Source organism: Pleurodeles waltl, unplaced genomic scaffold, assembly GCF_031143425.1.
Source record: "Pleurodeles waltl isolate 20211129_DDA unplaced genomic scaffold, aPleWal1.hap1.20221129 scaffold_72, whole genome shotgun sequence".
Taxonomy (NCBI): Eukaryota; Metazoa; Chordata; class Amphibia; order Caudata; family Salamandridae; genus Pleurodeles; species Pleurodeles waltl.
In genome coordinates, this window is record NW_027150393.1 from 2,722,091 (window position 1) to 2,731,457 (window position 9,367).

Genomic DNA, 9,367 nt, shown 5'->3' on the forward strand with positions numbered 1-9,367 from the left:
GGGCTCGTCCGGGATTTGAACCCGGGACCTCTCGCACCCTAAGCGAGAATCATACCCCTAGACCAACGAGCCTGGGCACAGAAATGCAACGGCTCCGACCCTGCTCGGAGGATTGGTGACAGAGAGTGGGAGACTACATCCCAAAGCAAGAAACTGCACATGGTGCTCTCTTTTGCAGTACGACTAGAGTCATTTGCATGGTCTTCATCGAACATGACATAAAAAGCCTCTATCCTTTAGACATTTTGGCCCAGATTTACAAGAAAATGACTAAGCGCGACGCTGTGCCAAATTTGCAAGCCCCACGTGCCGTCATTTTCAAAATGCAGGAAAGCGCCGTATTTAGTAGAATACAGCGCACCCCTGTGCTTCCCCCTGCGCCAGCTCTAAATTAGCTGCTGAGCGCCAACGCAGCCGTTCTTGCACCATGGTACAAGGATGACTGCGTTGAGGGGGAAATTGTTTTTGTGCAGGAAGGGACACCTTCCTGCCCAAAAAAAAAATCTTCAATGGTGATTTGCTCTTACTTCTATGTGTGCTGCAGAATGCATCACACATAGCAAGAGCAAAAACAAGGAGAAATGAAAACATTTCTCCTCAGTGCGCCACTCTAACGACACCCCTGGGATGGCGTTGGATTTTGGCGCTGACGCAGATTTACGCCAACTCCTAAATCTGGAGCAGCATCAAAATGCTATGGTGTTGCTGTGGCACACTCCCAACAACACCCATTGCACGCCCCTTCCAGGGAACGCGCTGCGTGCTAAGGGGCCGTATTTACAAGGTGGTGTTAAGCCACAAAAAGTGGCTGAACGCCATCTTGTAAATACCGCGCAGTGCATAGTGCCACCGGGGCGTCACTAAAAGTGATGCTCCGGTGGCGATAGGGCCTTGTAAGTCTGGCACTTTATTTGCTCAAGGTGTGTGTTCTTGGTGAGGGCAGGAAAGCTATTTTCGCTCTCGTACCTTCCTTCCTTGGCTGGCTTGAATGCTGTAGGCTCAGGCTTCATTGCAAAGGTCAAACAGTGAGCAACTGACTGCCGTAAGCTGGCGCAACTCCTCTTGGTGAGCTGTGACAGATGCCCCAGGAGCGTAGTACCTCACGATGGTGAGGGATAGACACAGTCTCTTTTATCTCAGCTTGCCTGTCAGGTGAGGCAGGAAATGCAAATACTGTGAAAAAGCCCAGCGACTCGAACCAGGGACCTTTCGCATGTGAGGTGCGCATGATAACCACTACACTACACAAGCAGACACACTTGCCGGCTTGCTTCATGTGGCTATGCATTGTACTGGAACCACCACACTATGGAAACAGACACACCTGCTTGCTTTATGTGGCTATGCATTGGACTGGGATGCAAGGATGAGGGCCAATGTTCATGACGCTCAAAGCTGAGCCTTCCGGAACACAATCTCTTCCCTTGGAAGAAAGGAACTGGGATCACTTTCATTCCAAGAGGTGATTTCAGAACTGGACCCGAAATTACCATGGAGAAGCACTGTGCATTTAATGTTCCTACGAGCACTGCTGCTCCAGCACAGAAAAGCAGTTGCAAAGAAATCTCGCATACCTTCATGATGCTGAACCGTCTCGACGCCAGTATAAAGCATGTATTGCATTGCAACATGACATCTTACAAGAGTGAAAAGCAGAAATACTCCTGTTTAAAACACAGACTGAACCTATAAAGGTAGGGGTTTGTCTGGGATTTGAACCGAGGTCCTCTCACACCCGAAGCGAGAATCATACCCCTATACCAACTAGACTGCCGCTGCATAGTCATTTGAAACATCTTCTGAAGCGTCTTTCAGAAAAGCAGGGCCATTTGGAGGCTCTCTCTCTCTAAGCGTGCCATAGCAATTGATGTTTTCTGTCAAGGATTTTTTGTTTGTCTCTAGCAAGGCAAGAGGTAGTCAAAATGCCCTGTGCCAGTGAGCTGAACTAGGGGACTGATGTGAAAAGCAGACCCTTTCTGGTAGTTGTAACCCGCTGCTAGTCATGGACCCTTGCACCTTAGATTTCCCAACCAGAAGCACTGAAGGGCCTGCTAGCTCTTGAGCCAGAGGAGCATGCCTCTTGGATTCAAGCACACTTGCTCGGTCAGCGCTCAATCAGGCTCGATCAGGCGAGATTTATATTAGTGGCTCATAGGCCTGAAACACTCACCTGGGAGACGCAGGGTGGCTGATTTCCCGGAATGGCCCTTGATGGGGAAATCACCTCCTTTCCCCCGCCTCATTTCAGAATTGTGTGCTAGTCGCAAGACAGTGTTCAGGGGTTCATGGGTACTGCCTACTCCCAGCTGCCTCTCTGTCTTCTTCATGTAAATTGCAAGTCACGAGGAGGCACCATTGCCAATATGCTCCGCCCACCTAACCAAGAAACCTAGTTTGAGCTTGTCTGCCTGTGTTGTTGCAGGGGCAGAGTCTTCTTTGCCCAAAAGGTGGCAGGAGAGCCTCACTTCAAACGATAGAATCAACTGCTTAAGTAGAAACCAGCATGGTAGTTACTGTCATAAAGTGCAGCTCTAACAGAAGGTGTGCCTGAGACGCCCCTTCCAGTAATACACAGAATTTTGATTGAGGGCCCAGCCGATGGGTTGGTGGATTTCTCCTCACATGCCACAGCAGCTTCCAAAGATAGTGGTCTGAGGAGCTGGCTCTGCAAGCAGAGCAAGATTTAAGGGAAGAAAATACACCTGTCAGAAGTGGGATTTGAACCCACGCCTCCATGAATAGACCAGAAGGCTCAGCTTCACTGAAGATCAAGCTCTCTTGAGTCTGGCGCCTTAGACCACTCGGCCATCCTGACAGCCAAAACAGTGTGCAGGTCGGACTCTTCAGTCTGCACTTGTTGATTTTGCCGCTTGCAATGTTCCTATCAAAGTCACAGCTTTAAAGGCCCCACAATATAACATGGCCAAGAAAAAAAAAAAAAAACAGAACAAGAAACAATGCACATGCACGACCACCGAGGGATGCAGATAACTTTTTAGCGTCCTGCAATAGTAAAGCACGTTTTACACAGGTCACAAGTTTTTAAAGGTCATTTCTGTCTAAGTGTGCATTGAGAGAGACTGAGGTTTTAGGGAGCAAACACAAAAGCTGCTGCTGCCAAGTGTTTCTGCCCGGTCTCAAACCGGGGACTTTTCGCGTGTGAGGCGAACGTGATAACCACTACACTACAGAAACAAGCTTGCTGATTTGACTGAAGGAGCACAGTTCCCCTCATATGTTTGCACGATTTCCTCTATACTTTATCAGCAGTTGCTCGGAATGCGAGGGGTAAGTGTGAAAATTGCAGCGGTGTCGGCCAGCATGCATACACTCAGACGTCCTGAAAAATCCCATAGCTGCGGGCAGAGACAGACAAATATCTGATGCCTAAATGCCAGGAAGGAGAGCCTGTGAAATCATCACACAGGGCGCACTGAGAGCAAGCAGGAAGGAAGCCAAGGCATTGTAATCCATTTTTCGCCTGAGGCAAAAAATATGTTTTGCGCAACAATGCTTCGAGTAAAATGAGAAATGTTGAGGGGTTGTGTATTTTGAGCAGGATTTGATTGTTTTCCGCTAAAATGGGCTCGTCCGGGATTTGAACCCGGGACCTCTCGCACCCTAAGCGAGAATCATACCCCTAGACCAACGAGCCTGGGCACAGAAATGCAACGGCTCCGACCCTGCTCGGAGGATTGGTGACAGAGAGTCGGAGACTACATCCCAAAGCAAGAAACTGCACATGGTGCTCTCTTTTGCAGTACGACTAGAGTCATTTGCATGGTCTTCATCGAACATGACATAAAAAGCCTCTATCCTTTAGACATTTTGGCCCAGATTTACAAGAAAATGACTAAGCGCGACGCTGTGCCAAATTTGCAAGCCCCACGTGCCGTCATTTTCAAAATGCAGGAAAGCGCCGTATTTAGTAGAATACAGCGCACCCCTGTGCTTCCCCCTGCGCCAGCTCTAAATTAGCTGCTGAGCGCCAACGCAGCCGTTCTTGCACCATGGTACAAGGATGACTGCGTTGAGGGGGAAATTGTTTTTGTGCAGGAAGGGAAACCTTCCTGCCCCAAAAAAAAATCTTCAATGGTGATTTGCTCTTACTTCTATGTGTGCTGCAGAATGCATCACACATAGAAAGAGCAAAAACAAGGAGAAATGAAAACATTTCTCCTCAGTGCGCCTCTCTAACGACACCCCTGGGATGGCGCTGGATTTTGGCGCTGACGCAGATTTACGCCAACTCCTAAATCTGGAGCAGCATCAAAATGCTATGGTGTTGCTGTGGCACACTCCCAACAACACCCATTGCACGCCCCTTCCAGGGAACGCGCTGCGTGCTAAGGGGCCGTATTTACAAGGTGGTGTTAAGCCACAAAAAGTGGCTGAACGCCATCTTGTAAATACCGCGCAGTGCATAGTGCCACCGGAGGCGTCACTAAAAGTGATGCTCCGGTGGCGATAGGGCCTTGTAAGTCTGGCACTTTATTTGCTCAAGGTGTGTGTTCTTGGTGAGGGCAGGAAAGCTATTTTCGCTCTCGTACCTTCCTTCCTTGGCTGGCTTGAATGCTGTAGGCTCAGGCTTCATTGCAAAGGTCAAACAGTGAGCAACTGACTGCCGTAAGCTGGCGCAACTCCTCTTGGTGAGCTGTGACAGATGCCCCAGGAGCGTAGTACCTCACGATGGTGAGGGATAGACACAGTCTCTTTTATCTCAGCTTGCCTGTCAGGTGAGGCAGGAAATGCAAATACTGTGAAAAAGCCCAGCGACTCGAACCAGGGACCTTTCGCATGTGAGGTGCGCATGATAACCACTACACTTCACAAGCAGACACACTTGCCGGCTTGCTTCATGTGGCTATGCATTGTACTGGAACCACCACACTATGGAAACAGACACACCTGCTTGCTTTATGTGGCTATGCATTGGACTGGGATGCAAGGATGAGGGCCAATGTTCATGACGCTCAAAGCTGAGCCTTCCGGAACACAATCTCTTCCCTTGGAAGAAAGGAACTGGGATCACTTTCATTCCAAGAGGTGATTTCAGAACTGGACCCGAAATTACCATGGAGAAGCACTGTGCATTTAATGTTCCTACGAGCACTGCTGCTCCAGCACAGAAAAGCAGTTGCAAAGAAATCTCGCATACCTTCATGATGCTGAACCGTCTCGACGCCAGTATAAAGCATGTATTGCATTGCAACATGACATCTTACAAGAGTGAAAAGCAGAAATACTCCTGTTTAAAACACAGACTGAACCTCTAAAGGTAGGGGTTTGTCTGGGATTTGAACCGAGGTCCTCTCACACCCGAAGCGAGAATCATACCCCCATACCAACTAGACTGCCGCTGCATAGTCATTTGAAACATCTTCTGAAGCGTCTTTCAGAAAAGCAGGGCCATTTGGAGGCTCTCTCTCTCTAAGCGTGCCATAGCAATTGATGTTTTCTGTCAAGGATTTTTTGTTTGTCTCTAGCAAGGCAAGAGGTAGTCAAAATGCCCTGTGCCAGTGAGCTGAACTAGGGGACTGATGTGAAAAGCAGACCCTTTCTGGTAGTTGTAACCCGCTGCTAGTCATGGACCCTTGCACCTTAGATTTCCCAACCAGAAGCACTGAAGGGCCTGCTAGCTCTTGAGCCAGAGGAGCATGCCTCTTGGATTCAAGCACACTTGCTCGGTCAGGGCTCGATCAGGCGAGATTTATATTAGTGGCTCATAGGCCTGAAACACTCACCTGGGAGACGCAGGGTGGCTGATTTCCCGGAATGGCCCTTGATGGGGAAATCACCTCCTTTCCCCCGCCTCATTTCAGAATTGTGTGCTAGTCGCAAGACAGTGTTCAGGGGTTCATGGGTACTGCCTACTCCCAGCTGCCTCTCTGTCTTCTTCATGTAAATTGCAAGTCACGAGGAGGCACCATTGCCAATATGCTCCGCCCACCTAACCAAGAAACCTAGTTTGAGCTTGTCTGCCTGTGTTGTTGCAGGGGCAGAGTCTTCTTTGCCCAAAAGGTGGCAGGAGAGCCTCACTTCAAACGATAGAATCAACTGCTTAAGTAGAAACCAGCATGGTAGTTACTGTCATAAAGTGCAGCTCTAACAGAAGGTGTGCCTGAGACGCCCCTTCCAGTAATACACAGAATTTTGATTGAGGGCCCAGCCGATGGGTTGGTGGATTTCTCCTCACATGCCACAGCAGCTTCCAAAGATAGTGGTCTGAGGAGCTGGCTCTGCAAGCAGAGCAAGATTTAAGGGAAGAAAATACACCTGTCAGAAGTGGGATTTGAACCCACGCCTCCATGAAGAGACCAGAAGGCTCAGCTTCACTGAAGATCAAGCTCTCTTGAGTCTGGCGCCTTAGACCACTCGGCCATCCTGACAGCCAAAACAGTGTGCAGGTCGGACTCTTCAGTCTGCACTTGTTGATTTTGCCGCTTGCAATGTTCCTATCAAAGTCACAGCTTTAAAGGCCCCACAATATAACATGGCCAAGAAAAAAAAAAAAAAACAGAACAAGAAACAATGCACATGCACGACCACCGAGGGATGCAGATAACTTTTTAGCGTCCTGCAATAGTAAAGCACGTTTTACACAGGTCACAAGTTTTTAAAGGTCATTTCTGTCTAAGTGTGCATTGAGAGAGACTGAGGTTTTAGGGAGCAAACACAAAAGCTGCTGCTGCCAAGTGGTTCTGCCCGGTCTCAAACCGGGGACTTTTCGCGTGTGAGGCGAACGTGATAACCACTACACTACAGAAACAAGCTTGCTGATTTGACTGAAGGAGCACAGTTCCCCTCATATGTTTGCACGATTTCCTCTATACTTTATCAGCAGTTGCTCGGAATGCGAGGGGTAAGTGTGAAAATTGCAGCGGTGTCGGCCAGCATGCATACACTCAGACGTCCTGAAAAATCCCATAGCTGCGGGCAGAGACAGACAAATATCTGATGCCTAAATGCCAGGAAGGAGAGCCTGTGAAATCATCACACAGGGCGCACTGAGAGCAAGCAGGAAGGAAGCCAAGGCATTGTAATCCATTTTTCGCCTGAGGCAAAAAATATGTTTTGCGCAACAATGCTTCGAGTAAAATGAGAAATGTTGAGGGGTTGTGTATTTTGAGCAGGATTTGATTGTTTTCCGCTAAAATGGGCTCGTCCGGGATTTGAACCCGGGACCTCTCGCACCCTAAGCGAGAATCATACCCCTAGACCAACGAGCCTGGGCACAGAAATGCAACGGCTCCGACCCTGCTCGGAGGATTGGTGACAGAGAGTGGGAGACTACATCCCAAAGCAAGAAACTGCACATGGTGCTCTCTTTTGCAGTACGACTAGAGTCATTTGCATGGTCTTCATCGAACATGACATAAAAAGCCTCTATCCTTTAGACATTTTGGCCCAGATTTACAAGAAAATGACTAAGCGCGACGCTGTGCCAAATTTGCAAGCCCCACGTGCCGTCATTTTCAAAATGCAGGAAAGCGCCGTATTTAGTAGAATACAGCGCACCCCTGTGCTTCCCCCTGCGCCAGCTCTAAATTAGCTGCTGAGCGCCAACGCAGCCGTTCTTGCACCATGGTACAAGGATGACTGCGTTGAGGGGGAAATTGTTTTTGTGCAGGAAGGGAAACCTTCCTGCCCCCAAAAAAAATCTTCAATGGTGATTTGCTCTTACTTCTATGTGTGCTGCAGAATGCATCACACATAGAAAGAGCAAAAACAAGGAGAAATGAAAACATTTCTCCTCAGTGCGCCACTCTAACGACACCCCTGGGATGGCGTTGGATTTTGGCGCTGACGCAGATTTACGCCAACTCCTAAATCTGGAGCAGCATCAAAATGCTATGGTGTTGCTGTGGCACACTCCCAACAACACCCATTGCACGCCCCTTCCAGGGAACGCGCTGCGTGCTAAGGGGCCGTATTTACAAGGTGGTGTTAAGCCACAAAAAGTGGCTGAACGCCATCTTGTAAATACCGCGCAGTGCATAGTGCCACCGGAGGCGTCACTAAAAGTGATGCTCCGGTGGCGATAGGGCCTTGTAAGTCTGGCACTTTATTTGCTCAAGGTGTGTGTTCTTGGTGAGGGCAGGAAAGCTATTTTCGCTCTCGTACCTTCCTTCCTTGGCTGGCTTGAATGCTGTAGGCTCAGGCTTCATTGCAAAGGTCAAACAGTGAGCAACTGACTGCCGTAAGCTGGCGCAACTCCTCTTGGTGAGCTGTGACAGATGCCCCAGGAGCGTAGTACCTCACGATGGTGAGGGATAGACACAGTCTCTTTTATCTCAGCTTGCCTGTCAGGTGAGGCAGGAAATGCAAATACTGTGAAAAAGCCCAGCGACTCGAACCAGGGACCTTTCGCATGTGAGGTGCGCATGATAACCACTACACTACACAAGCAGACACACTTGCCGGCTTGCTTCATGTGGCTATGCATTGTACTGGAACCACCACACTATGGAAACAGACACACCTGCTTGCTTTATGTGGCTATGCATTGGACTGGGATGCAAGGATGAGGGCCAATGTTCATGACGCTCAAAGCTGAGCCTTCCGGAACACAATCTCTTCCCTTGGAAGAAAGGAACTGGGATCACTTTCATTCCAAGAGGTGATTTCAGAACTGGACCCGAAATTACCATGGAGAAGCACTGTGCATTTAATGTTCCTACGAGCACTGCTGCTCCAGCACAGAAAAGCAGTTGCAAAGAAATCTCGCATACCTTCATGATGCTGAACCGTCTCGACGCCAGTATAAAGCATGTATTGCATTGCAACATGACATCTTACAAGAGTGAAAAGCAGAAAAAATCCTGTTTAAAACACAGACTGAACCTCTAAAGGTAGGGGTTTGTCTGGGATTTGAACCGAGGTCCTCTCACACCCGAAGCGAGAATCATACCCCTATACCAACTAGACTGCCGCTGCATAGTCATTTGAAACATCTTCTGAAGCGTCTTTCAGAAAAGCAGGGCCATTTGGAGGCTCTCTCTCTCTAAGCGTGCCATAGCAATTGATGTTTTCTGTCAAGGATTTTTTGTTTGTCTCTAGCAAGGCAAGAGGTAGTCAAAATGCCCTGTGCCAGTGAGCTGAACTAGGGGACTGATGTGAAAAGCAGACCCTTTCTGGTAGTTGTAACCCGCTGCTAGTCATGGACCCTTGCACCTTAGATTTCCCAACCAGAAGCACTGAAGGGCCTGCTAGCTCTTGAGCCAGAGGAGCATGCCTCTTGGATTCAAGCACACTTGCTCGGTCAGCGCTCGATCAGGCGAGATTTATATTAGTGGCTCATAGGCCTGAAACACTCACCTGGGAGACGCAGGGTGGCTGATTTCCCGGAATGGCCCTTGATGGGGAA

General features: G+C 48.9%; 3 non-coding genes across 3 annotated transcripts; all 3 read right to left on the reverse strand.

The window, feature by feature from the left end:
- On the reverse strand, positions 1-72 carry TRNAP-AGG (transfer RNA proline (anticodon AGG)). Its single transcript has one exon. It is a non-coding gene; the product is annotated as a tRNA-Pro (tRNA).
- Positions 73-3,583: 3,511 nt separating this feature from the next.
- TRNAP-AGG (transfer RNA proline (anticodon AGG)) lies at positions 3,584-3,655 on the reverse strand. Its single transcript has one exon. It is a non-coding gene; the product is annotated as a tRNA-Pro (tRNA).
- Positions 3,656-7,157: 3,502 nt separating this feature from the next.
- On the reverse strand, positions 7,158-7,229 carry TRNAP-AGG (transfer RNA proline (anticodon AGG)). The gene has a single exon. It is a non-coding gene; the product is annotated as a tRNA-Pro (tRNA).
- Positions 7,230-9,367: the final 2,138 nt, after the last annotated feature.